A 27895-nucleotide genomic window follows, 5' to 3' on the forward strand; every position below is an offset into this window, starting at 1 on the left:
ATTGAGGAAGTGGCGTGCATCCGTCACGCTCTTCAGGACCACAGTATTCATTTACATAGTCGTCTTCCTCAAGCAAGCTGTGAGAAGCTTCATAAGGATCGTTGGCCACGTCACTTTCCGCGCTGGTTTTGTTCGGGCACATCTTGTACTGCGTGGTCCTCGGCAGGCTGTCTCCATCAAAAGACGGTTCCCAGTAGAGCTTTCGGTGCTTGGGCGGTTTCGACATTTTGGCTACGTCACGAATCAATGCTCGTCACTCGGAGGAAAGTCGTTTATCACATACTACAGTCCGAGGAAAGATGTCGTGGGCTATAAGCTGTGAGAAACGGAGGAATGTAGCAAGCATGAGTGTATGGGTGTAAACAATGTCTCTGGATTCGGATTGAGCTTGCTGCAGTATGCGACTTATCAATATTAACTCTATAGTATAGCCAGCGCCTCTGCTATAGTTCTATACTACGGGTCTATCCCATATTTATACGCTTCAAGGTAGTTTGTGTACGTTCAACAATGACGCATTTTCAATGCAATTATGGAATATTTATTTTGGAATGTTAGGGCGCATGTATTATCGGGTGCTTTCCGCTAGGAGCGGCTGCGGCTTCTGGCGGCTGTTTGAAAAGTTCATAGCCGCAGTCATATCCATATCCACAACCAGCTTGCGTGACGGCTATAGTTTTTTCACTTGTTGGTGCTTTTTTTTGGCTATTACCGTAGCGGCGCTAGTATTAATTGTTAATTTCTTTAAGTCATTGGCTTATTGTTTTCGGCAAGCGTTTGTAATTTACGCGCTAGACCGATTCCTGGAAGACCAGGATAATCGTAGAAACGTCGTGCACGTGGACAAAATACGTGCCTTCAGCCCTGCGCACAAGAAGGATTTCGACAACACAGCATTGTACCGAGTGTTCTGGGAGGAAAAAATGACAAAGAAAACACTGGTCTCTACTCTGCCCAAATCCTTCTGTTCCTTTGCGAAGTAGGGCATTGCGGTATTTACAATTCGCACGTACAGTCGTGAGCAATATGAGGGGGAAACAAGCATTAATTTATGGATTACTTCATAAGTACATGTGAGAAGCGTTTTTTTTGTTTCTATCTAGCTTTCCTGTTGCGCATAGTCTCCAAAAGTCATTCCAAAATTAGTGAAGTGCAAAAAGTTTTTATGCTCATGACTTTACGTACCATCATAAGCAGAGTTAAGAGACCCCTGCGAGCTCGTGCCGGGAAATGCCGAACTGCATGCGGGCGTCATATGAGTAAACATTCCCCCGAGGCCGACACACCCGGCCGAAGTGCTTCATTAGGCGGCGGACTGCGCCGGTCTCGACACCGCTTTGCCAAATGGCGTCCGCGTGCAGTTCGGCATGATCGACGGCGCGCGCTCGCAGGGGTCTCTCATAATTTTGCTCACGATGGTACGTTACGACGTTCCGCCCAAACGGCAGCGTTTACTGTCCTAGCTCGCACTTCTCGGCTAGGGTTGGTTGGTTGGTTTGGTTTATGGGGTTTAACGTCCCAAAGCGACTAAGACTATGAGAGACACCGTAGAGAAGGGGCTCCGGAAATTTCGACCACCTGGGGTTCATAACGTGCACTGACATCGCACAGTACACGAGCCTCTAAATTTCTCTTCCAAAGAAATTCAACCGCCACGGCCAGGATCGAACCCGCGACTTTCGGGTCAGCAGCCGAGCGCCGTAGCCACTCATCCACCGCGGCGGGCCTCGTTTAGAGTACATACAAACTGTCTGCATGTTTGCTATATTGTTTTCTATATTACATCTCTCGTATTTTGTTTCCATGACTGTATTACATTTCGCGGTTAGGTTCAGCTCGCTGTCATAGGTTGCCAAATGTTCCACCAAAATTTTCCGTGCTTATCTATAGCTGTATTGTGCATATATAATATACCAAATTTTAGTCTTTGTTGCCATTTGGTCCAAAATGGGCAGCGCTTTTTTTGTAAAGGGACTTACGAACTGTTTCATCTGCATGTAATTGAGAATGGTTTTTGTTACACCTGGAAGCGAGTCAAGCTCATTTGTTGTTCCATATGGATGGAACTGTAGTCACCTCTTGTTCACTAATCACTGATGCAGATACTGAAGAAGAAGTGCTGTGTGCCCTAAAAGGGTGCACATACCGAAGGTGGGTATGGAGTCGCTGTGTAGCAGCTCCGAGGACGACACCTCCTCTTACAGAAAGGAACAGGTGCGTTGTTTTGCAGCCTCACACTTTTCAGTTTGATGTGCGTGGGGATCTCGTGATTTTCAAAACTAGGGTTTTTGCACGTTTTTCATCGAAGGAATTCAAATATAACAAAAATTATTCATAATGTTGACCACAGAAATACGGCACATGCTTGTAGTCAATTATTTGCCGAGCATGCCGTGTAGAGGGGCAGTGCAGCACTGGTACCACAGCACATGAGGGAAGAAATGAAAAATGGGCAACAGAAGAACTTGTCTCATCCTGCTTCCTCTTCCTTGTAGTATTGTAGCCTGTCAATATGTATATTGAAAGATGTGAGGCTAACTCTCTGGTCGTGCTTCACGGTCTGATGTTAAAACAAGCACAAAATTTCAGGCAAAGCCTTTTTATACATACATACATATTTATTTTGTCATATTTACACATGGAGGTATGTGTGCCCGCGGAAGCGCAAGACAGGGCGCTTGTGGGCGTGCCACGGCAATCAAACAAAGTGCAGACTCAGTACAGACAAAGTTACATGGTTTCCAATATAAAGGAGAAAAAAAAGAAACAAAAACATATATTGATAGGAACAACAATCACACTTGTACACAATGAAAAAGTAGGTTAAATACATAGATTATGAGGATGCAAAAAAACAACAAAAAAAGCAACCGTGCTTCATAACACATATCAACAAGACCTTCAGAGTGTTTCGAGCCATTATGTCAGTCTACCCCTACAACTTGCGCCCATACAACTATTAACAGAAATATTTCTGAAAAAACATTGACAAATGATAATCTTGCTAATTCCCTTCCCCTAAAGCAGATGAATTACTTGCTCAATTTATCCTTTCTTTACAAAGCCTCTGCTCTCCAAAGGTCAGTGGCGATTTGATGCATTGCTCATTTACAGGCAGCAAAAAAAGGACCAGAATGCAGCCAGGAAGGCCAGCTATGAGGCCATCCTTCAGACGCAGCTCAGCCAGATGCACCACAAAAATATGTCTGGTACTAAAGGAGTTGTAAGTACCCTGCATTGCTGCAGTGTTATGTCGAGTCTCATTCTAAAAACTTTTAAAGCTGTTGTCTTTTATATATATATATATATATATATATATATATATATATATATATATATATATATATATATATATATATATATATATATATATATAGCGAAGTATACGCTTCGTTAAAGGAAACATATTTATTCAACTCGACGTTTCGATCGGAAGACCGATCTTCTTCAGGAGTCCTGAAGAAGATCGGTCTTCCGATCGAAACGTCGAGTTGAATAAATATGTTTCCTTTAACGAAGCGTATACTTCGCTATATATTCTTATAAGCAGTCTAGTACTTCACGCTTTCGCAACATATATATATGTATATATATATATATAGATGTACGCGCGCGCGCGCGTGTGTGTGTGTGTGTGTGTGTGTGTGTGTAACGTGTAGCTTTTTATGGAGGCATAGAGGCTTACAGTTTGTTGAAACGTTTTAAATTCCTTCAACAGGAGAACAGCAGCCAGAAGAGAACCCCATGCCTGCTTTGGACCACTGTGGTTCTGGTACATATAATGCCTTTCTTTACTGTGGGTGCTGGCAATTCAAAAAGTTGTCCATATGATTTTGTCTTTTCCCAAATATTAAGAAGTGTTTAGGCTATTCTCTTTAGTATCACAAGAGCTGCTGGCTCTTAAAATGGCAAAACGTATTTACGATAGTGAAAATTTGTTATTTTTGGCAACTTTCTTTTGCTCACAGTGCCACACTTAATATACTGGAAAAGGCAATTGACTAACATTAGCCCCGCCGCGGTGGCGCAGTGGTTACGGCGCTCGGCTGCTGACCCAAAAGACGCGGGTTCGATCCCGGCCGCGGCGGCCGAATTTCGATGGAGGCGAAATTCTAGAGGCCCGTGTGCTGTGCGATGTCAGTGCACGTTAAAGAACCCCAGGTGGTTGAAATTTCCGGAGCCCTTCACTACGGCGTCCCTCATAGCCGAGTAGCTTTGGGACGTTAAACCCCAATAAACCAATAAACCAACTAACATTATTTGAAGACTTACTGTGATGTAGATTTATGTGTTACAGCTGACCTCCATTGTAAATTGTAACCTTGTACTTTAAGTGAATGGGATAGTTCAAAGCCTTCTGATATATTTTACACCAGAATAATTCATAACACATTCGTAACTATAACTTGGGATCTCAAAAATCTAGCTGGCTCACTCAAGCTACATCTTCTGGTAAACAATTTCAGAGTATGTGGAAATGTGCTAGCAAGGCAGATCTAAGTCAGGTCAGCTTGAAGGTTTAATGCATTTTTCTCGACGTGCAACAGTGCATACTGAAGCTAACGCTTCAATTTTACTGCGCACAGACACTTGGGAACCTGCTGCCAGTGCCGAAGTTTCAGTGGAAGGTGTTTTTTTTTGGCTCTTCACATGTAAAGCAGAGTGCTCGACAAAGCATGCGTGCATGCGAGCGCACATATCCCGACCAGACCATTTGTCACTGGTTATTTGAATATTCTTATGCAACAATTTAATGTACTCAAATCCATCATTCTGTATTTTTTTACCAGCACAACACCTGGCTCCACAGGCATCTGTAGGAATGAGGGACCCAGTGGCAGGTGAGTTCAAGGCTATTGCGTTGCTCTAAGCTCTACTGATTTGGTGCAAGCCATAATCTGTCTGCTGTAGCTGTTATAATTTACTGAAATGCATTGTTCTATATTTACTGTCCACACAGTACTAACAGGGCCAGCTCTGGCAGCAGAGCATCCGCTGATCGGTGAGTTCAAGTATGTAGCCTTGTAGTGAAGCTTTTGATTATTCATTATGGACCAAAGCCTCTCTGCTGTAGCCAATATAAGCTACAGAGAAGCATTGCTCTTTATTATCAGCTGATGCTGCACAGCCAGGGCCAGCTGCAGATCAAGAAGGAATGGAGCATTCAGGAATAGAGGTGAGTGAATTTTTTACGAATGGTTACAAGCACATACCGTTGTGCCAACCATGTATACAGAATGAGGATTGCCAGTTTTCAAAATTTCAAATAATTTTTTAGCTCTGGTTTCAGCATCCACTGGCTCCAACCCTCCAGACTTCACATAGACATCGGATGGTTCGGTATGTACATATTGTTTTGTAAATTGAGCATGACGCATGTTATTACACTTGTAGGGCATGCACTGTTGTCAAGTGCAATGCTAGGAGTAACAGTAAGCTTCCAGATTCTCATAGAAGGAAATTTTTCTATACATTTATGTTTGATAGTGGTCTAAATGGGAGCATATGCAGCAGTGATTTTTTACCACGGGAGATCGATCTGCATCCTCCAAGCATTCTTAGAAACCTCGAATTACTGTCTTATGTGGCTGATTTCTTTATTACATCGAAGTAGGTGTCACAGCTCCCACCCTTTGTTTCTTTTTTTAACTTGCCTCCAAGAGTAGGTGGGGTCGACCAACGCATGGAGTGCTGTTCAGCTAGTCGCGTGGCGGTTTGCCGCCTGCCATCGGCGCAGTGATACGTAGTAATATGTAAAGTGATCTGTGAAAGCAAAAACTCTATGTCTGAAACTATTTATTCACGAACTGAAACTGAAACTATTTATTCACGAACTGAAACTGAAACTATTTATTCACGGACGCCTGAAAAACAATAGAAGTGAAAGCGAAGCCATCATATGATTGGCTGAAAGGCACTCAACGTGCTGGTTGGCTCCAACTCTCGGATGTCTGTTAAAAAAAAATAAAGGAACGCGAGAGCCGGAACATTTTTACCGATATAATAGTGAAATCAGCTGCATAGGACAATGATTCAAGTTTCTAAAGATGCTTGGCGTATGTTGGAGCATGCGGTAAAAATACGAGCTCAGAATCCTATACGAGCTCAGAATCCTATACGAGCTCAGAATCCTGAGCTCAGAATACGAGCTCAGAGCTCACACATGAAACGTATGTCATGAGTACTGGCTTCATCTTATTTCAGCTCTTAATTGTAGCAGGCATAAATAAGTACAGTTCTGTGAAACAAGCGAGCAAATGGTGTGTTTACAATTTCTGTGGATGCCAATAACTTCTGTTCCGTAATTTGCGTCAGTCACACATCAGATAATTGGTTTGGTTTGGTTTATGGGGTTTAACGTCCCAAAGCGACTGAGGCTATGAGAGACGCCGTAGTGGAGGGCTCCGGAAATTTCGACCACCTGGGGTTCCTTAACGTGCACTGACATCGCACAGTACACGGGCCTCGAATTTCTCCTCCAAAGAAATTCAACCGCCGCGGCCGGGATCGAACCCGCGTCTTTCGGGCCAGCAGCCGAGCACCATAGCCACTGAGCCACCGCGGCGGCATACACATCAGATAAACCTTCTCACTTTCTGGTTTGACGTTAATGAATGAAGCATGCATTTTTGCTTCATCTGTATATGTTTGCAGTTCCACCTCCAAAAGGGGATTTTCCTTAAGGCCCCTCTGACGAAAAGGGTGCTGAAACTTGCAAAACCACGGCGGGTGGTGAAAGAAACCGCACAATATATTTAGGGCCAAGCTGGCCTTGCGGCCAGAAGTGTGACGAGAGGGCTGGCACCAAAAAAGCGGGGCACAGGCAAGCTGCCAAAGCCGGCAATGACCCCAGAGAAAGTCGAAGTTGTTAAAGGTGACCTACTTTAATGAATATACGTTATCAAGCGTGTGATATTTTGCTAATTTGGTGCAGCAACTTTGTCCCATTGGGGAGAGTTGCACCAGATGGACGTCGCCCCAGCGTCGCCCCTGACTGCGATATTGACGGAAAAAATTCAGGACGCACTAAAGGCTAAGAGGCACCTTGAAGGTGCAAGAGTTTAAATGCACTATGCAGCAAATAAATGTAAAGCATGAACGCAACTTTTCGTACTGTGCTTTCATCACATAGCATTCAGGGATAGGCGTTGGGAACATGCAGGAAGCGTAGTCCATTAAATGCTGGGCACATCAGGCATGCAATTTGCAAGTGCAACATTGCTCTCTGGCTTTGCAGAACTACTCTGCATTTACGTAGACGACGTGCTTCCTGAAGAACCACCAGTGACTGGTTTGAACAACGAATTTCCAGTTGAACTGGGACCAGTAGCCAACTGGTTTAAGAAACAAGTTTCCAGTGGAACTGGGACCAGTTGCAACTGGACCAACTGAAGTGGAAGTTTGTTCCTTAAACAACTTTGACTGGTCCAAATGGTCCCAGTTGAAAATTTGCACCTGGGAAAGATTGTTCTTAACGTAAATAACAAACTCTAGGAGCAAGAATTGTGGAAAATAGATCATTTTTGAGGATCGTTTAGCAATGCCGAGATGCTGGTAGGAACAGGAACTGTATTACGAGCAAATTTCTTGCCACAACCGCCGCTCAGCTGCCGTTGCCCGGCCGTTGCGGTGCGCCTCGCGCGCCTGGCGTCCGCTAGCTCCGCTGCCGAGCGCACCGCTAAAATTACCATGTTTTGTTTTGTGAGACGATGCTGTTGGCATTAAAGGGATGCCAAGAGCAGACATTTTATTATAACCCAGGTTAATTCCGAAGCGCTCACCACTGCGGCTTCGATGCGAAACAGGCCTAGCGACGACCAGGGCAGCCAGAGAGCAGTGCAGTTCGTCGCCCGCGTCCAGCGCCGTGCCGAAAGCGCTGGTGTGCGGGAGCAAAGTGTTACACCAGATGTGGGCCGGGCTTGAGCCTAGCGGCGCAAAGTTGCTTGCTGCTCCATGTGTCCCGGCCCAGGTGAAAATTTTCCACTGGGAATCAACTGGTTCCAGTTTAACTGGTTTAAGGAACAATTCCCAGTTCAAACTGGAACCAGTTGCCACCGGTTCCAGTTGCAACGGGTTTCAGTCCTTCTCAACTCGGAATCGTTGCGTAAACCAGTTAACCTGGGACCAGTTAGATCCCAGTTGCAACTGCTCACAGCCGCAGAAAAAATGCACTTCATATATGAATTAATTTTGCACCGATGAATGTTTATTTTGTGACGCAGTTACAGCAGTGTTTGTTGTGTCCACTGGTGCCGCCGTTCCGCTTTTATAGCATCCTGATTCTCGCACAGGATGTTTGTCAGATTTTTGCCTGCAGCACTTGTATCATTTTTGCTTATCTTCCCCCAGTGCTCGAGGGTTGCTGAAAATAAAATGGCACAATGTCAGTCATGAACGTTAGCGGCATCTATAAACGGGTCTCACCTGCAACAACTTCCACCTTTTCTGGAATAAGCCTTGGTTTGGTTGCTTCAGCTGTGCCGCTCTTCCGTGGTGCAAGACCCCCTTGACGCTCCGTGTAGCTAGCCCCGATGTAGTCCACATTGCCTGGGCAGTCTCTTTCACAACAAGAGTGGCTTTCTTATGTGACATGTTTCTGCTCGCTCGCACGTTTGATAGTGTGATACCCTTCTGGAGGTGAAGCTGGAATCAAACATTTTATACTCAAAATATGAGCCTGAAAAATTAGCTCGTTTTTCAAAGGCAAGTTCACTCAGAGTACAAGGCTTGTGCTTACAGAGCCATGAGGAAGGTACGTGAATTCTGCCGCAGGTTCCTTGATGGCCTGTGAAAGTTCCACCCATTAAACAGTGAAAGACCTGTACTTTTCAACCGTCAACAGCATGCCCACAATAACGCATTGTGACAAATCTCTTAATGTCTCCAGGCAACTCACCTTTTGCAGAACCACTAGCTTTAGACAGCTTAGTAGAGGGGCCTGTGTGACAGAATACGTTGCATGTTTAATGAGACCTCTGTATGCTACAGAGGAAATACAAGTGAGGTTACCACTTCCAAAAGACAGTCTTTGTGCCTTCCGAGTCAAATTACCCTACGCTAGAACCGAGGTTACCCCGTCTAAGAGGTTCTTGATTTGCTGTTCATGATTCAATTGCCTTATTCGCATTACATTTGTTGCTGATAGTACTTGGCCATTTAGCGTCCCAAAGCGACTCAGGCTGTGAGGGACGCCGTAGTGAAGAGCTGCGGAAATTTCGACCACCCTTGGGTTCTTCAGCGTGCACTGACATCGCACAGTAGATGGGTGCCTTATGTTTTGCCCCCATAAAAACGTGACCACTGTGGCTGGGATTGATCAAACTCTCATGCTCGGGCTTAGGACTTGAGCCTAACCACTGCAGCGAGGCTGTACAAGCTCAAAATATGTAAACAGAGCAAGGAGAACTGAAACCATAAATTTATGATGGAAAAAAGAACTAATAATAAACCCACCTGCAGTGGATGTGCTGGCAACAGCTTCAAGTATGGGTTCTGTAGCTGTAAATAAATAAACAACAGAATCGGAATGAGGGATTTCGTGCACAAAGTAATGTCATTAGAAAGTAATGCCGCCTCACCCGTTGATGAACAGTCCCTGTCGGCAACATATCGTGTAGCAGCCCAGCATTTTCTGCATACAACAACACGTACAGAATAGATCATACATCTGAAATCCATTCAGTGGCTTACAGCGTGCAACTTACCGCCTCTTGCAGATTTCTGCCCAGTAGCGGGGCACACTTCTCTGGAAATTACCTCACGCTCGTGTGACGCTGCATGTGAAGATTAGTTGAATGTAAGCTTAATTGCATGCCTCCATGCAAAAAATATTAATAACCACATAATTTATCCTCAGCAATTATGTCACCTTTTAAAAATGCACCAGAAATGAGTGCTCTACAGGTTATAATGTATAACATACATGTATGGAACAGTTTGATGAATAAGAAATATTGAATTTTGTTTCTCCGAATACAAGAGACTAAAAAAGCCTATACGTACGTGCTGTGTCAAAATCTATCATGGCCTCTCGGTCTCGGTTTTCTTCCACTGTTAAAGTAGGTTTATTGAGGTTAGAAATACAGGAAGAAAGTGTGAAGCACTAGCTTTCACAGTTCATTAGGACGGTGCCATACATTATTAAGTATATTACTGGCTTGAATTTGGGTTCTCAAAATACAAGAGACTGAACAAAAGCGTATACATAGGTGCTACGACAAAATCCATGTCGGCCACTTTGTCTTCTGCCACTTTGTCCTGCTTTCCTTCAACTGTTGAAGTAGGTTTATTGAGGTTAAAAATGAAGCCCAAAAAGTGTGATGCTCTAGCTTTCACACTTAATTAGGCTGGAACTATACATTATTTAAATTATGAGTTTCCACATTAATGGACCAATATGCACCAGCTTCACACACAGACAAACATGTGAAAAAGTTGCACTTACGCCTGAAGATATTGGACTGTAGGAGCGCCTGCTGCGCACGGATTTGCTCTTGCAGGAACAGGTTGTTTTGTTTTAATTCCTTGCAAAGAGCTTTCCATTGTTTTGCTTCTTTTCTTGCTTCCCTGAGCTCGCTGCTTGCAATAAGCGAACCGTCCGAGTCAGATGATGAGCTTGATGCACGCTGCCTTTTACGCTGCACACAAAGTTGCAATATAAACAAAGCATGTTAATGTTGCCTGGTAGACACAGTACAAAAGAAATTTTGGATTATCAGATACAACACCTACAGTAACTTTAGAATTCTTCCGATCTGCTTGGCCTAACTGCGTCCGCAGGATATATCTATAGTTTTCATTTTTTGCAGAGGCCTGGTTCATTTTTTTCTATTTGGCAGCCTGGAAGCCAAGCAATGAACAGTTAGTTTCCTGGATGAAACTGCACGCTATTCACTGTATACATATGAGTGCGGGTGGTCTCTCGACATCAACCTGCGTTTATACATATATACAGTCAAGGGTGCGATCTGGGAGGAAAAGAAAAATTCTGCGCGGTCAGGCAAAGCAGGTCAACGAAAACCATAGAAGCATACGGGGTCATGCTGGTCTATTCGCTGGAAAAAAAAAAGAGTGTGTGGCGGCAACACAAATATTTTTCCCCGCGAATTTGCATCCCGCGAGCTTTTTGTCCTTATCTTCACACTATAGTAACTGGCAGTACATTGTGTCCAGCAGGTCAACAAGTACTGAAAAGAAAAGGGCCATATTAAATGTGACTTTTCCTGCCGCACCAAAAGGAAGAGGCTGGCTGACGGTTCAGGCAGCGTATTTGAGATGCAGCTTTTTACCAAACCTCACTCCACGTGAAGGATAACGAAATATTTCATACCTGCTTCGTCTTTTGAATTACTGTTTCATGCTCAGAACTTTTCTCTAAGGTTACCCTCGGCACCGTGGTCCTCTTTTTGCGTTGAACAAGTTCTTCATGATTACCTACAGGTCCAGTATATAATACACGAATTAAACAAATTGATTGGTTAATTAAGAGCTGAAATCGGGGACACCACGAAATATGGCTACTTACTGCCAAGCATGAGAATCTGTGCAGAGTAGAATCTGGTGTTTTCATCCTCCTGGTCGTCACGCCAAAACACAGTATATGGGGATTTGTTGTCATAGTCAGGCTTCCCCACTTGGTGGAAATCTTGTATATCCTTAACAGACACAATATGGCGACGATTATCTTGGTCGTCTAAGAAGCGAACAAGCGCAAATATCTTGAGCTAGAAAGATGCATGTGTTGCATGCGATGTACAGTGCGCGAGATAAAAAGTCGGCATGAACAACATGGACAGCGTGAGTAGAGAACGGCTAAACGGCTTGGAGGTGGCTACGGCGATGACTAATACATTTTTTTTACAAAAATTGCAGTTATATTTTGTTTGAAAATTTTGTAATATACTTTAGTTATTTTTTTTTCAATATATATGTGCATAGAAAAAGTGAATAAGAGTAAAGATTTAAGTAGTCGCCTCAGAATATTGTTTTCTAGTCGACGTGATCCAATCCTAAAATGTTACTTAGACAATTTGTGGAGATCTTGGTATGGTGGATAGTGTTGGCGGAGTTGGCGAGAATAGTGCACCTGGAAAGTTGCGGCACTTCTATTAGCTTTCAGGGTAAAAGAAAAGTGTATTTACTCAAGCGGAAAGGCAAGGCGCTATGCCGCCAAAGCGGCGCAAGGTTTACTTGGAGCCATTCTTTGATGAAGAGAGGCTACCGAGATCAACGAAATACCAGCAATCTCGTGCCGGCAGAAGTGCACCAGAAAAATGCGCCAACTCTCCCATGTCAGACGTGCCCACCGAAGATGATCAGTACGCTCCCAGCACCTCCTCACTGAACCCTTCTCCAAGCATTGGCCCCAAAAATGCACCATCCGCTTCCAGTTCTTGCTTCTACTTTCCGAGTGAAGATGACCGCGAAGAATCCGACTGTCTGAACAAGGAAAGCGACCATGATCCTGCCGGGTGCGCATCTTTCACCGACTCCGATTTTTCGGCAGAGGACATAGCGACACTAGTCATGGACTTCGCTGTCACATCTGGGCTGACGTGGACACAGATAGAAAGCCTTATGAATTTTGTTAGCTTCATACTAAAGAGGAATGATGTTCCAGGCACAAGATTTCTCTTTAAGAAGTTTGCTGGGATTTCGCTGGACACCCTCATGTTTAATTATTATTGCCCGGACTGCATGCGTCTGCTATGCGTCAATGCGTCTTCTATCTATGCTTTCATCAAAATAAGTTGCCAGAGCACTAAAGACCTCCTTAGAAAAAATATCTCACCCTCACGACACTGCCCTCAAATGTGACATGACAGATGGGGAGTTGTACACAAAGCAAAGAGAGGAGCCTGGCCTCAGCGATATGGACATAACGTTGACGATGAATTCCCATGGGTGTCCGCTGTTTAACTCCTCAAAATATGCAATTTGGCCTGTGCAGATGGCAATTAACGAGCTGCCCCAAAGTCTGCGATGCAGAAGCCTAGCAACCTCTACGCTTTGGTACGGCCAATCTCATCCCCATATGACTCTGATGCTTATGGCATTCACTAAGCAGATGAGGCTGCTTGGCGACACCGGGGTAAAATGGGCCTGTGAAGGCAAGACTTTCTACTCAAAGGTAATATGGTTCGCTCAGTTTATTTCATTTCAGTTGTAGATGCTAAGTCAAGCCTGTTTTAGAACTAATCCCCAAGAAAAAGGAAATTTGAGCATTATAAAGAAAAATGCTGTGTGCTTTGATTCTTTTTCAAAAGCCGTTGTTTTTGCCAGTATGTGAAGGAAAATGTACATTTTCTTGTCCATTTTTCTTTTTCGTTGATTTCTAACCAATGTACACCTTAATGTACAATGTGCGAAAAACACTTTTCCTTGCTTTCTTTGTGATTAACAGCTGAGTAAATCGTAGAGGGATGAAAACTTTCTATATTAAACAGAGAAAAATCACTGCACATTCAATATTAAAGAACTGAACTAGTTATCATTGTTCATTGCAGTGTACAAAAATGGCTTTGTATTCATCTTGCAGGTATACTGCCTCAACTGTGTCGCTGATGCACCAGCTCGTGCACTCATGCAAAATATGGTGCACTATAATGGCTACTTTGGGTGCAGTTGGTGCTTGCACCCAGGAAAATCCAACGAAGGTAAGAACACAGTTGTAAAGTGCAACAGAACATCTCGTGCCGTAACAGGCCGAGTGCTGCCCATCCTTCAGCCGTGTGACAGCTTGTCGTCACCTCCCATTATCCACATTGCCTTTGTGGTGTAAACTCTAATGCCCATACCAGTTATTCTGCTTGTATTTCATTACTTCTGGCTCTTTTTGTAGGCCACATCACAACAGCACGCTGTGCTGTGCATGTGATGCATTTCAGTTTTTGTTTTCACTTGCTTGGGGCCAAACTTACTATCACTGGATGGAGTAAGATGTGCTCCAGCAATAAATAGAGTAAGAAGTTGAAAAGGTCTTGAATCTCTTGTAGTTTGCTAATATGTTTATTGGCATTACACAGATCAGAGCTGGAGCGTAGATGCATGTGCTTTACTTATATTTGTCTTATCCTTATATTTGTATTAAAATTTGCTTAACAGGAAGAGTCAAGTACCCTACCAGTGCCACCACCTTTCCCGACAGAAGCAAGGACTCTGTCATGAGTGACATGAAGAAAGCGTATGACATTGGCATACATAAGCGTGGCATGAAGGGCCATCTCCACTGATTAATTTGCCCGCATTCGACATTGTGTGGAGCTTCAGCCCTGATAACATGCATTGTGTGCTGCTTGGTGTGACACTCCAGGTTATGGAGTTGTGGCTTTCCACTGTTGGTGCACAATACTACATTGGTTCGCCACAACTCCTGCAAGAGATTGATGAGCGGCTGTGTCACATCAAGCCGCCAAAGTGGATTCCACGTCTGCCACGATCACTGCAGCTGAGAAAATATTGGAAAGTGGTCGAATGGCAGCAGTGGCTCCTCTATTTCTGTCTTGTGTGCCTAGATGGCATACTGCCTGAGCGCTACCTCACTCACTTTATTCTTTTAGTGAAGGGTATCTTTCTGCTACTTCAAGATCGTCTATCAAGCAGTGACATTACCACGAGCACCAACTGCCTAGTGCGGTTTGTTGTTGGCATGCAGCTTCTGTATGCTGAGAAAACATGACATCAAATGTTCACCAACTCCTCCACATTCCAAAAAGTGTTGTGCTCCAGGGGCCACTTTAGGCACATTCTTGTTTCTGCTTTGAGGCAAGCATAGGCACGTTGAAGGGCCTTATTACATAGCAAAGGGTGTGTCTCATCAGATTATGACACGCGTGATGATGGCACACACACTGAATGCCTGCAAGGCAGTTGCAAGCCCGCACGCTCAAACCTCCCTCAAATGTGGATTGCCTAAGGAAGAACCTGTAGCCCTTCCTGGCAAGCCAAGACCGGTAGAAGACTCTCTCCGTACACTGATCTAGAAAAAGGTTCCTGATCAGATCAATGGCCCTATTGTGGAGCATGACAGAGTACGCATCTCCGGCCATGTATTTCATAGTGAGCAGTACAGCAGGCCAGAAAAAACTGACTGCACAGCAGTAAGACTGCCGAACAATGTGTGTGGAAAAATTCAACACATTGTGTCATTTGGTTGCACTGACGCAGAAAAAGAAAAAGCCTTCAAAGTTTTCAGAAATTGTGTAGCAGCTACTTCATTTGGCACCACTCACATTACAAAGGTTGAGAGGTGGAGCTAGCTGAATGTCATTGAAATCGATGCAAGTGCGGTGCCATGCTTATGGCTACAATGTCATGGAAAATGTTTCTCTTGTAATCTTGTGAATCGTTCCAGATATTGAGTATTTTCTTTCAGAGTTTTTGTGTGCATAAAGTCTCAGCACACAAAGGGAAATAAACACCTTTGTGTAACTTAGAAAGGGGAATCTAATTCTGCAGGGTTTTGGTGATCAGTTCACACTAGGCAAAATAATGGCATTAACTAGTAGCTTAATCTCCCTATTTTTATTTGAGTCCTAATGAGCCGTAGTGTTAATAAGTAATGGGCTAGGTTCTTTGGCTTCCATGTTTGGTCTTTTCATTGCTTGTGTATATTTAATGGTACTCAAAAATGTGAAAATTAGTTCTGTGTTCGTAACTTTCACATTTCTATGTTGATTTGCACCATAGTGAATTGGAATGCATGGTCTTTTTATTATCTATATGTATAATCCAAACCATAATTCTTCTAAAGGTGCTTGCCGCATGCTGTCTTGTGTATTTGTTTTTTGCGTTTTATTGATACTGTTCCTGGTTCACCGAATGCTGTCAGCCATCATTTGAGGGTCATTACAGGGAGGGATATTAAACCCCGTAAAACCTAAACCTGAAATCCTTTGTTTATTAAAGCTTTTGAATGAACACTGGTACACATAGCTTATTTTCGCTTTTTTCCGACTTCACATCCCACTCTACTCCTGCTGCGATCAGTGCATTGGCAGCCTGTGTAATTTTAAGGCGCAAGCCTTTAATGCCCCATCGTTATAAGCAGAAGTTGTCGACAGAAATGTCACGCTTTTCAATTGGTCGAAACGCTCATGACGTCACAGTGCGCAATTTCAAATGGGGCCAAGTGTATTTTGGCTAGTACCAATGCAACCATTTAAAGGGATCGTATAGTGATGCTCCAAGTAAGTGGGAATGAGTTTAGTTAATGGCTTAATTACTGAATTAGCCTAATTAACCTTACTAATCACGCCGGATAAGTAAATAAAACCGAGTAGGAAATTGGTCGAGTAGGGGAATCGAACCCCGGTCTCCGGAGTGTGAGACGAGCATTCTAACCACTCCGCCATGCCAGCTCGATGGTTTGGAATGAACAAAAGCGCGTCTAGTGAATACGGTGTCTTCGTTCACTCCCATCTTCCTCCCTTCCCGTTACGGCGAGGCTCAGGTGGTGTCCACCTAGGTATGCGAGACACATACTTTTCCTTTCCTCGAAAATCAATTTACCGACGAGCAAGGCGTAGAACCGAAGAGGCGATGGCGTTCTGTGGACTCCCTGGCAGCGTTGCAAGACGCTGTCGCTTTTCACTTTTAGAGGCGAAGCTTAACATCTTAACCGCACATCATTGACACAAGCAGCAACATCGCGCTTAAGGCTTTCGCCTCACCGAACTTAGGTCAACAAAGTGCCCCCCTGAATTTTTTTACCTTATTCCAAGGTCCAAGGTCAAATCCTACAGTGTGAATTGCATGGCTTTAGTACCCAACCGGGAATGGATTAAGGTTGTTATAGCTTCTAAAAATCTGACCGAACTACTGATTTTTTTCTTTTCCTGCTTTTATAGGCTAGGCAGTTCAAAACTATTAGACTACTGATCAAAATTGGTTCACTTTTCGCTGGAAGGTATATTTTCAGGTGGACCGAACTGAACTGCAACTTATACCCGTCTCAGCTTGCTTATACTTCTAGACTTATACCCAAGTCTTTCATCCTATATCAAAATACAAATTACTGATGATAATGGGTAGATAGGTTATGATTTAGGATTTCTTTATAACTAGCGGATAACACTGAATGCACAGTTCGGGCAGGTCTATTCATTAGGATGTATCCTCCTACATGGCTCTCGATTTAGCTGACTCAATGCCAACTAACCAGAAGTACATTTCAATAATTCAAGATACAACTTTACACTTCTAGTTCAAACCAACTGGAACCAGTTGACATAATTGGAACCTGCCTGTCACCAGCTGGCTCTGAACTCACCATTTCGCTCCCAGCTGCAAACCACTGGACTAGTAACTGGCCAGCTAACTGGCTTCTAACTGGAACCATTTGAACTGTAACTGGCCCAACTGAAACCAGTTGAGTTTTCAACTGGTGCAGTTGAAACCAGTTAGATTTTCAACTGGTACCAGTTGAAAATTTTCACCTGGGCCTGCTTGCGGTAGGCGGCAGTTCGCAAGTGGCGACTGGTGCGGCGCGCCGGCCAACTTTACGCACATGTGTCAGCGTAACAGCTAGCAGACTCCGTTCTGAGCAGGCGACGCTGCAGCCTGGAGTGATGTCATTGTGAGGCTACATTCGAGTCAATATAATGTTGGGACATCGGTCAACTATGGCTCAACAGGCCTCGCTAAGCCGCCATGTTGTGCTGACGACAGAAGCCTCTGATTGGCTTCTTAAGATGTCATTTGCTGTGAGTTGAGGGGTACGCGCACTGGGAAACCAAAATTTAGTTTTTTTCGCCATTCAATCAACCCGGACGATGAAACGAACCAAGGTATACTATAGAATGTAGGGTCATAATTCCAAATACACACGTCTTTCAAAACTTTCGGAAAACATTTCACGACCCCTTTAATGTGTGCGACACTATGCTAAATCTGAGGTTATTCAGCCCTGAAAAATTAATAGACTTTTCTTCTAAGCATAGACAGTACTGTACAGTCGTCAGCAATATGACAGGAAACAAAGTTTGATTATTAATTATTCAATAGTTCTACGTAACAAGCAGAGATTTTTTTGCGTGTTTTCGAAATAGTTTTCCTCTTAGCGTACAATAGCCAAAATATCAAATTTAGCTAAGAAATAACCAGACAATTAGTAATTTCGAGCAAAAATTTTGTTCCCTCTCATATTGCTCACGACTGTACACCGCTTATCCCGGTCTACTCCCACCAACCAGTTCAGATTATTCCCTTAAAGGCTATTCAAGGATATTACTTTAGGGGTGGGGCTACGAATATAACATAAGGTTTGGTTTAATCTAACGTCAGCTGCGTTAACTCTTGCTGGAATCTTGATGGACAGGTAATGGATGCGATTTGGTGGGAGAGGCCCTTCCAGTCAGATGCTGCTCGGACAAAAAAGCGAGGTCGAGATAGCAGTAGTACGGGAGCGTGGATGAACAACTTTAAGTGGATGACCAGTGCGCTGGGATATGTGCATGCGGTGTACAATGTAGGGTGCTTCGTACAATGAACTTTTGAAGAATTTGTGAAAATGGCTCAGACTAGCAATGCGCCGGCGATGGGGAAGAAGTGACAAGTTAATTTCAGCTTTCAAAGACGGTACACTGATGTCGTATGAGTATTAGGAATGAGTGAATCTAACAGCGCGATTTTGAACTTCTTCGAGATTAGCCTTCTGATAGTTTTGATGGGGATCCCAGATGGCTGATGCGTACTCAAGTTTAGGTCTTATCAGTGACTTATATGCTTGTAATTCCAAGTCTTTTGCTGCATGGCGTATGTGGCGTTTGAGGAAACCTAGTTTTTTGTTGGCCGATGAAATGATGTTCACAATGTGCGCATTCCAGGATAGGTTAGTTGATAGTGTGATGCCTAGGTACTTAAACGTTTGCACAGATTCTATTGGTAGGTTGTCTACTGTGTAAGCAGAACGAAAAGGTCTAAGACTTCAGGCGAATGACATGAGCTTACGTTTGTTAGGGCTAAGAATCATTAACCACTGGTCGCACCATTCTTGTACACTGTTAAGGTCAGTATGAAGAGCGTTTTTTTCTGAGATGTTAGTTACTGTACGATAAATAACGCTGTCGTCTGCAAATAAGCGGATTGAGGAAGGCACATGCAAGGGTAAATCGTCGTTAATGTATAATAAGAAAAGAAGAGGACCAAGGACGGACCCTTCTGGGACGCGTGAGGTTACGGCTAGGTGGCTAGACGACTGGCTGTTTGCGAGCACAGATTGAGTACGATTAGTAAGAAACTGTATTGACCATCTTAAGACATGCGGGTGTAAATTTAAGAGGGAAAGTTTTAGCAGCAAGCGTCGGTGGGATAATTTATCGAATGCTTTAGCGTAATCTAAAAATACAGCGTCAGTGTGGATGTTACAGTCAAGATTTGCATGCAGGTCATGTAGAAAAAGTGCCAGCTGTGTTTCACATGAAAATATTTTCATAAATCCATGTTGCGAAGAGTGAAAGAAGTTCCAAGTATATAAGAAGTTCATGATTGGCTGGTATATGACATGTTCCTTGATCTTGCACGGCACGCTGGTTAGTGAGATGGCAAATTTCAACGGCAAATTTTTATTACCTGATTTGTAGACGGGAACGACCTTTCCCACCTTCCAGTCGTGAGGAAAAATACCTGTAGACAATGACTGCGACAAAATGAGGGACAAAAATTATGCAGAGGTATGTTTGGTATTCTTTAACACTTTCGAGTTAATTTCGTTGATGCCGGCTGATGATGAGAGTTTAATATTTTGGATTTGGGAAGCGACACCATCAACAGAGAACGTTGTGGCCGGCACGTTATTCGTTATGTGTCTGTGAAGGGTAGACGCGGAAAGTAGGCCGGTATCCTTGGTAAATACGGATGAAAATCCGTAATTAAACATGTCTGCACTGTCAGCATCTGCGATTATTTCATCACATTCGTTAGTGAGAATAACTTCACGGTGCTGTTGGGGGCGTATTATTTTCCAAAATTTTTCTGGGCTGTGACGTAGGGTGTTAGGCAAATCATTTTGGAAAAAAGAGTGCTTTGCGTCGCGGATAGCTGCTAGATAATCTTTTTCGGCTGCGTAGTATTTATTCCATGCTGAAGTGCTCGGTGTAAGATTGGCTGCGTGGAAAAGTCCTTTTTTTTAAATTTTCTATTCGTTTTATGGACCTTGTGAACCATGGTTTGTGGCGATTTTCATGAAAAGTGGTTTTCGGAATGAATTTGTTTGTTACTTCGTGTACCTTAGTAATCCAGTTGTATTCAGGAGATCTGTTATGAAATGATGCTTCAAGGATAGAGGGAAGGCAGTTAATTCATTATTTATGGCCTCAGAGTTCCCTTTATCTACGTGGCGATAGTTTTTTGTTTTTTGTGAGTGACACGTGGTGTTAGAGCAAACGAAAATGTGGCATGGATTACCCTGTTATCACTGATCTCGGGTAGGAAACAAATAGACGTTAGGCTTTCCGGATGGTTTGTTAGTATCAGGTCTAGAATAGTGGCGGAGTTTTCTGCTACACGTGCCGGCTCCGTAATGAGTTGCGTAAGGTTTAATATTAAGACATACGTCGAGAAAATAATTTGATTCAGTGTTAGCAGCCGTTTGGGTACGGCAATCAATATTTCGAAAGTTAAAGTCACCGAATAATAGAATATGTGCGCTAGGGTGTGATGTAGCAACGTCACACAGTATTTTATTTAATTTTGTGCAGAAATCAGGATTACTGTTTGGAGGGCGGTAGCAGACGCCCAGAAATACTGTTTGGAGCGAGGCTCGAATGGGAAGGCAAAGAATTTCCAGATATGAGGCAAGGTTGATTGGCGTACATGAGAACTGCTGGCTTGCTGCTATCAAAACCCCCACCTCGTGTTTCTTTACGATCTTTGCGATAAATACCAAAACTGGGAAGTCTGTTTGTATTTCATCGTCGATAACATCGTTGGTCAATCAAGTTTCTGTTAGGATGAGCAGGATACTGTAAGATGATCGCGTTTTGGAAGAAAGCTACGAATGTTGGTAAAGATAACGGAAAAGGAAAGCTTGTGCTGAGGCGTCGGATGGAAACAGTTCCTTACCCTGGTATCACGAGATGATTGCTATGAGATTTCTTTGGCTGTTCTTGATGAAGCATCGTAAAAATAGCGCTTCGGGCCGATGAAAACGGTTTTGAAAAGAAGGGTGGAAGCTACATTGTTCTCTTTTGCAAACGCAACAAGGTGTTGGCGAGCAGTTCTCACAGGCAGTGAAAAATCTTCGCCGATACTAATATCGGTACCCTTCAACTTGCGTCGATTAGCCAGGACGAGCTTTTTAGATTTGTGGTATGTGAACTTTACGATGATTGGACGGTCTGTACTGTCAGAATGGCGGCCGATGCGATGAGTGCGTTCGATTTCTTTTGCATCTAAATTTATGTTTAAAAGGGTATTGCATTAATCAATTATTAGTTGTTCCGATTGCGCAGAGGTTTCAGATGGGTTTGTGTCGCGTATGCCGTATATATTAGGTTGTTTCGTTGGGATCGGTTTTCTGAATCATCAATGCGGTTTTCTAAACTGCATATGAGCTGGGTAGTTTGGCCTGTTTCACCTTTGACGCTGTCAATTTCTGTTTGCAGAGCCATTAGGTTTTCGTCCTGACTCTCTACTTGAGCCATACTTAGGCTCAGATCAAGTATTTTCTTATCTGAAGCTAGGACTTGTTGCTTCAAATCTTGTATTTCCGTGATTAGAGTGTCCTGACCGGCATTTAATTTTTGTAGTTCACTTACTACGGCGGAATTATCGTTAGGGCCGGGGTTGGTTTCAATGTCCTTCGGCAACAACAGCCATGAACAAACCACGGATACGCATTCAGTTAAAATGGCAAGGCAGATCTGAGGGCTCGGTATATGTATCAAAGCGTAATTGCTAGATTTTTTTAGAAAGGGATTCCGTTTTACTAAACTGCATGGCGAAAACCATAGGGTTAGCTGCCAGTGTTGTGGCACAGCCACCGAGCCCACAGAGTGCTGGTGTCGGTCGGTCGGTCGGTCGGTCGGTCGGTCGGTCGGTCGGTCGGTCGGTCGGTCGGTCGGTCGAGACTGAGAGAAGGATGAAAAGGAAAAGTGCACTGGCCTGCCAACTGGCTCAAGCCGAGCCACCACCGCTGCGACGTGCAGATAGAAGAGAGTTGAAAGATAAAAGGAAAGAGAAAAAGAGAGAGTAAAGACGCGCGTCGCAACAACCGCGTCCGCCGGAGCGGACGCTGGCTGAAAAAACAGATGCACCGCCGCAGCCCGTGTATCTCAAGGTCGCAGTCCTTTTATATGCTGCTGATGGATTGCTGTCGCTGTCGCTTGAGCCGCCCAACGTCGGTCGAGTTCCCAGGCATCCACGGGTGGTGCTTGCGCACGTGTTGCAGCGGCGATTACAGTCACGATGCCGGCGTCCAGTTTGCTTTTTTTCCACTCCGGCGCGTGCCTCGATGGCACACTCCAGTGCGAAGTCAGCAGAGCGGGCAACATGCAAGTGACTGCGGCGATGAGCACCTGTCTGGCGAAAACCATAGGGTTAGCTGGCAGTGTTGTGGCACAGCCACCGAGCCCACCGAGCCCACCAAGCCTAGACTACAGGACATCTTATTAAACTTGACCTGCAACCAGCGCTATACTATACTAAGGACGCTTTCCCATTAAGTGTGCGTGGCACTGTGCACTCAAAACACAAATCAGACAATATGGGAGCAAAAAGGGAGTAAGCGGTACCATAGCGCACTTTTCTTCAGGGGCACGTTTTTCTGCCCACGCCCTTGGGTAGATTTCCATCACTAAAAGTCCGAAATACTTATGGTTGGAAACGCAAACAAATTTCTTCTTCCAAACGAGCTAAGTTCTAGTAAATACAAATATTATAACAGAGGTTTTGCCCTCCTCTATTTCATAACCTCAAGACCTTCGGTGCCGCATTTGAATGCCTCCTCCCGTAACTAACTGCACAAAGTTACTATCCTTTGCGATGGGAATATGCCTTCCTTCCTTCGCGCAGCCAAATGAATGACGCGGACTGCCCAGACGGGGAGCGAACAAAAGGTGTGACTCAGCAAGCATATTGCAACGTTGTCCAGAGAAACACGCATTCCAACAAGCGATTTGGAGCACGTTTCCGTTCCTAGCTCCACTAACCGAAAAGAGTACTTCAACGGGCAATTTAGATTTTGTGTTCCTTTCAGGATTCATGGTTCTGCTCCGGATTGTGGACTGGGATATGCTTCAAGTTTCGCCAACTGCGATGGAAATGTTCACGTTGAAAGCTAAACCCAAGAAGGAGGTTCTAACACAGAGATGGATGTTCTTACCATGACAGCGGGGTCCTGTGTACAAGACCGAACGTTTTGCCTACTTGCGAAGATAAGATGTCTGGGACGAGTTTGCTTGATGGGACGAATGTGCTGCGATTGCGAACTTGGCTCGCGATTATGGCCACTAGATGGTACCTCGTGCGCCAGCGTTCGCCGCACGGCGGTGCGCTACATTGGGACACCCTGTGGTAAGGCGAGTGAAAAAATGGTGGCTCAGAACCAGGGCGGTGATGTAAGGTTACAAGTTAGACATTAAAAAGTGTATCTAAAGAAAAACGGTGAACTTGTAGATAGTAGCGTAAAGTTCGACGTGCTCTTTAAAAAAATTTGAAGAGAAAAAAAAAAGCCGAGCACGGTGGCAGCAGCCACCCCCAAGTTTCAAAAGGGTCTCCTATCTTCCATCCATTAAACTTGATTGCACTACTTGACAACATGGAGGAATTAACTTTGTGTGGATGCTCTGTGCTTTTGGCGTTCATTTACTTATTCTAAGGTCGCAGCCACATTTTGATGGAGGTTAAATGCTAAATTGCTCGTGTCCTGTGCGTTGTCAGCACGTGCTGAAGACCACCAGGGGGGGGGGGGGGGGGTCTAAATTAATCCGGAGCCCGCTACTACGGCGTCCCTCATAGTCCATGTGTAGTTTTAGATCGGTACACCCCACAGCTGGCAAGTTGCTATTATTCCCAAGAAGAGCTACCATTACTCTCAAGGACGAACTGAAAAGCAACATCGGCCATGGTCTTCAAACTGAGGAATCATTCCTCGCAGGTACTAACTGATATAGTTACTCCCATTTTAACCAATTCCTTCTTAGAGCGCTTCATCCTCTTGTTAGGCTGGTTAGCTCACATGGCAGAGGTGGCTGTTCCCAGCCCGGCGGAGGGGTCCTGGGTAGCAGACCGAACGTTTTGTCTAACTTGCGAAGTTAAGATGTCTGGGCCGATACTGGTTGATGGGACCAATGTGCTCCGTTTCCACTCTATATATGCATGTACACCCTTCGTCTCTTCCTCAAGCTATGTGAAGCTCCCTGCTGTCGCCTGCATCGGCGAACGGTAAGAGCATTTGAGGGATTTACCATTATGTTTTGCGAGCTCTTTACATTGTAGTCGCTTGGCTCCGTGTCCTGGGATAGGATGTTTACGGTAACTGTTTCGACCTATCGCAAAACGTCTTCCATCTTCAACAAGTGACGGCTCCCTGCACCGTTCCATACAAAAACGCCTTAATCTGGGGCCTGCAAAGCAGCGGAAAAAGGGGAAGAGAAAGAGAGAAAAAAGAGTCCCCCGGTACTTTTATTTCAGTGGCCTTAAAGGGTACGTCTACTGGATTTTATCGACCATATTTTCTTTGCGGCAACCGATAGCTCTTTACTCAAATTACCGTTCAGCCAGCTGTGGTGCCAAGGAGTGCGGTAGAACATTTTAAAATAGAATTTATTGATGTGGGAACACATCTGTCTGAGATGGTAGTCTCATCTGGCAACCATCTGGATTTCCGCTGCGCGGCGACAAACATGGCGGCGCCCGTCGAAGCCGGACCTCTCGCTTCGGACTGAATTCTCGTTGTTGCTGCCTTTTTCAGTGAGTTCACTGGCCATAAATGGGGCGCCTGTCTTTCGCTTCATCTCATCTCGCCTATAAGAAAACATATAAGAGATAAATTTGCTTTATTTTAATAATTAGAGTGACGATTCTGCCGCTCCTAGGCTTAAGTGGAGAGTCGGTTTGTTTACAGCAATGGTTCCCGTCCTGACGACCAGATGGCGCCACTATAGGCTGTGTTTATTTTTGCGTCTCTGCTAGCATACGCTGAACTAAAAGTGGGAATGTGCCTGCGTTTTGCGTACGTGTAACTATAAATATTCATGTGATTTACAGAAAAAGCGAGCGGTACGCCTTCTACAGTTTACTAGAACAAAACGTTGCGTTTCTCTGACATTGGGGCATACAGATGGTACGTAGTATATTCACTTATGCTTCTACAAAAAAAGACTACCACTTTCTTGAACAAAATGAACGTTTGGGGTCGCCACCGTGCTTTTTTACGCGGCTTTTAACGCCGAAATAAAATGTAAATTCCTGCCTAAACCGGGCGCAGACCCCTCGTTATTGATGTTATAGGGTGCCAACTACCAGAATATGCCATTATTTATACACTCATCTCGGTGAGTAGACTGACCCTTTAATTTGCAGATATGTTGTCTGTGACTGACACCATTTAATCACGGAAATCCAAACAACAAAACAAAAACGAAAACTTCCGTTTTTGCTTTTATAGTTAACTGTGAACTATCTTTAAAGCACGGATTGAGTATGAGCGATCTGCCCTACCAGCTGTGCATCATACTGCCACATTTGCCTCACATTATTTTCATGGAGGCGCCAGTCACTGCACTTAAAGGTGCAATAAAGGACGTTCTGGAAAACTACGTTATCGGTTTTATTTTGCTTTTTGGATTTCCGTGAATGAATAGTTTGGTCTCAGACAATACAGCCGCAAATTAAGCCCAGAGAAATAAAAATACCCGAGGACTCTTTGCTTTCCCGAGACTCTTCTGGAAGAAGTGCACACTTCTCTCCATTTCTTGTGGTGCGTGGGTTATCGCAATTCCCCTCTTTCGAGGGTCCCGTGTCCGCCCCACTTCCCAGTACTGCAGTGTCGAAACACCCATGGATCTACACTTTTTCGTGTGATTTGTGGGACGCCATCGCATTATGTTACAAGTGTTCAGTTCGTGAGCAATTGGCTAATAATGTGTAGTAACACACAACGCATGCTCTCCATGTTCCTCGCGCTGGCTCATTCCCCCGTTTTGAGCCGATTGAAAGAGTTAAAAGGAGATGAAAGCAGCAAACGAAGAATGAGGACCTCCATGTGCAATCTTTCCTAAGGCCAACAATAACAACACCTTTATGTGCGGGTAAGTGTCAATCTCAAAGGGCAAAAGACGGGAAGAAGAACATTCGTTCGCAATCTTAACTCCACTGAAGAAGGCTCCATAAAACAGCATTTGCACCGATTAAAAGATTGCCCCCGGTGCATTGCCTGGATTATTCAGGCGTAACACGAAACACCGTGGAAACTTTTGGCTCATGTTTACAGTGGAAAGACAGGAAATGGGTAAGTAAATTGGGCGGTAACTTGACTACAGTTGCTGAACATCGGAACGCACTCCTACATAAGGACACTGTACGCCCCTGTATTACTACCAGATACATGTCGACTCATTGGAGGCTGTCCTGTATATGGGAGGCAGCGGGTTCAATGTCCCCGGTGCCGGTGGCGAAATGCTACCCAGGTTGGCCTGCCCTAGACGGGCAGTCGCATATGCCCGTCTTCCTTAGCACGGAGCATCTTTGGCAAAGTCACAAAGTGTGGTGGAACGGCTGGCGGCACAGTGTAGCAACTCATTGAGTGGGCTGCTCTGACCATAAGCCGTCGGTGGAGTGAACCTGGCTAGCATCCAATGCCATCTTTTTTTTCTTGCTGCAGATACAGCCGGGCTAATGATAATGATTATCATTGATTATGATTATGTTATCATTACCCATTATGATTATGTTAAATCTAGCCTGCAACTGCTTCTGGTATAGTGACTAGATGTTCCCTCTAAGTCGGTCACCTCCTTCCTCTCTATCCTCCCTCACTAATGCGACAAGGCACACTGCAGGAAGATTAATGTGCGAGACACTATGCTAAATCTGAGGTTATTCAGCCCTGAAATATTAATAGGCTTTTCTTCTAATCATAGAGAGTACTGTACAGTCGTCAGCAGTATAACAGGGAACAAATTTTGATTATTGATTATTCTATAGTTATATGTAACAAGCAAAGCATTTTTGCGTGTTTTCGAAATAGTTTCCCTCTTGGCGTACAATAGCCAGAATATCAAATTCAGCGAAGAAATAACCAGACAATTAGCAATTTCATGCAAAAAGTTTGTTCCCTCTTATATTGCTCATGACTGTACACCGCTTATCCCCCTCTCCTCCCACCAAGCCTAGACTGCAGGACTCCGTATTAAACTTGACGTGAAACCAGCGCTGTACTATACTAAGCACACCTTCCCATTAAGTGTGGATGGCACTGTACACTCTAAACACGAATCGGTCTATATGGGAGTAAAAAGGGAGTAAGCGGAACTTTAGCGCCTTTTCTTCTCGGGGCACGTTTTCTGCCCAAGCTCTGGGGTAGATTTGATTATTGATTATTGAGTTTGCATTCAAAATCATTCAAAAGGTACGCTCCTTCATTGCACTCCTTCATTGCACTACTTGAAAAGATGGAGGAATTAAGTTGGTGTGGCGGCTCAGTGGCCTTCGCGTTCAGTTGCTTGTAATAAGGTCGCAGCCGCATTTTGATGGAGGTGAAAAGCTAAAACGGTCGTGTGCTGTTGGTTGTCAGCACGGGCTGAAGACCACCAGGGTGGGAGGGGGGGGGGGTTCTAAATTCATCCAGAGCTCGCTACTACGGCGTCCCTCATAGCCCATGTGTCGTTCCAGATCTGTACACCCCACAGCTGGCAAGTTGCTATTATTCCCAAGAGGAGCTACCATGACTCTCAAG

General features: G+C 44.3%; 2 pseudogenes; one reads left to right on the forward strand and one right to left on the reverse strand.

The window, feature by feature from the left end:
• Positions 1-8222: 8222 nt before the first annotated feature.
• Positions 8223-10024, reverse strand: LOC149343909 (uncharacterized; annotated as a pseudogene).
• Positions 10025-14042: 4018 nt separating this feature from the next.
• Positions 14043-15257, forward strand: LOC149343910 (uncharacterized; annotated as a pseudogene).
• The last annotated feature ends 12638 nt before the right edge of the window (positions 15258-27895 follow it).

The sequence above is a fragment of the Amblyomma mixtum genome, chromosome 5, assembly GCF_055824585.1.
Source record: "Amblyomma mixtum isolate Tamu chromosome 5, ASM5582458v1, whole genome shotgun sequence".
Taxonomy (NCBI): Eukaryota; Metazoa; Arthropoda; class Arachnida; order Ixodida; family Ixodidae; genus Amblyomma; species Amblyomma mixtum.